The sequence below is a fragment of the Dipodomys ordii genome, unplaced genomic scaffold (assembly GCF_000151885.1).
Source record: "Dipodomys ordii isolate 6190 unplaced genomic scaffold, Dord_2.0 Scaffold113, whole genome shotgun sequence".
Taxonomy (NCBI): Eukaryota; Metazoa; Chordata; class Mammalia; order Rodentia; family Heteromyidae; genus Dipodomys; species Dipodomys ordii.
The window spans coordinates 2026621-2028382 of record NW_012267329.1 but is presented as its reverse complement, the minus strand read 5'-3'; the positions used below and the strand labels follow the sequence as shown (position 1 = coordinate 2028382).

Below are 1762 nucleotides of genomic sequence, written 5' to 3'. Positions count from 1 at the left end.
TTTTTCTTTTTGCTTATGTGGTGCTGAGGAATCGAACCCAGGGCTTCAGGCATGCAAGGCAAGTGCTCTACCACTGAGCCACCTTCCCAGCCCAAGAATGTTTATTTTATAGATGTATTTTTATTTGCTGTCTGGATTGTAAGTTTTCTTAAATCCTTGTTTTTGTTTAGTTTTTGATTGTAATATTTTATCATATATAAAAGTTTCTAATTTTTATATTTCTAAAAATTGCTGCCTTATTTTATACAGGATTTAAAAAATATTTTTATTGTAAAAATATTGTACAGAGGGGTTACAGTTTCATGACTAAGGTAATGAGTACATTTCCTATCAAGCATTGTTGCCTCCTCCTTTGTTTTTCCCCTACCATCCCTTCCCTTCATCTCCACAACTATGCCCCCCACCTACCCACCCACGGCCTAAATTGTAAAGTTCGTTTTTCAACATAGTGTCTTGTACATCTCATTGTTACAATGGGTCAACCTGTATCTCTATTTGAGCATTTTTAAAATGTCTTATATAGGGATTTTTGCGTGTGTGTGCCAGTCCTGGGGCTTGACCTCAAGGCCTGAGCTCTTTAAATATTTTTCCTGAAGGCTTACCATTTGGTGGTTAGCTGGAGATAAGAGTCTCATGGACTATCCTGCCGGAGCTGTCTTTGAACCGTGATACAGCTCAGCCTTTCAAGTACTAGGATTACAGGTGTGAGCCACTGATGCTTGGAATAGTTTTGAGTCTCTCTAGTCTGATCTCAAACACAAGATTCTTCTGTCTCAGCCTCCTGAAGGCTGAGATTACAGGTATGTACCACCATGCTCAGTTATTTTATAGTTTCTTAAGAAACTATCCCTGATACCTTAGATTCCACATGCAGTCTCTAAGAATTCCCTTATGTGGCTTTTATTTTTTCATATAAAAACCATTATGAGATTGATTTTTTAATGTTTTTAATTGTAAAAAATACTGTACAGAGGGGTTACAGTTACATGAGTAAGGTAATGAGTAACTTTCCATCAAGCATTGTTATCTCCTTTGTTTTTTCCCTACCATCCCTTCCCTCCCCACCTCTCCAATTTCTCCCTCTCCTTTACAAAGTTGTAAAGTTGTTTTCAACATAGTGTCTTGTACATCTCATTGTTACAATGGGTCATCCTGTAGCCTTATTTCAGTATTTTCTTATTTCCCTTCCCCTCCCTAAATTAGAAAAATGTATATACAAGATGCAGGGCACTGAAATCAAATACAGTAAAAACAGGGGTTATACCATGGGGGAAGAACATACCAAAGAAACAAAAAAAATCACGTAGTACATTATAAATATTTTAAAACAACAGCAAGAAAGAAAAAACCACTTGTGTCCCTATCTCGGGGTTCATTTCACATAACGTCATCTTATATGGTTAAATGTACATAGCTTTTGACCTTTTCTGCTTGTCCTAGACATATACTAGTTATTGCAAATAAGGGACCTATGTTTCTTTGGGCCTGGCTTACTTCATTTAATATAAGTTTTTCCAAGTCTTTCCATTTCCTAACAAATGGGGCAATGTCATGCTTTCTGACGGAGGCATAGAACCTATATCTATATCTATATCTTACATTTTCTTGATCCATTCATCTACTGAGGGGCATCTGAGCTGGTTCCATATTTTAGCTATGGTAAATAATGTTGCTATAAACATAGTTGTGCTGGTAGCTTTAGTATAGCCTTGTTTGTGATTGTGTAAATGCCCAAAAGTGGGATTGCTGGGTCATAGGGGAG

The 1762-nt window shown here is 36.9% G+C and overlaps 1 protein-coding gene across 2 annotated transcripts in view; it reads right to left on the bottom strand.

Moving 5' to 3' along the window:
• Window positions 1-1762, bottom strand: part of Galnt18 (polypeptide N-acetylgalactosaminyltransferase 18) — a 321219-nt gene that overhangs the window by 782 nt on the left and 318675 nt on the right. The gene's annotated exons all lie outside the window — the stretch shown is intronic.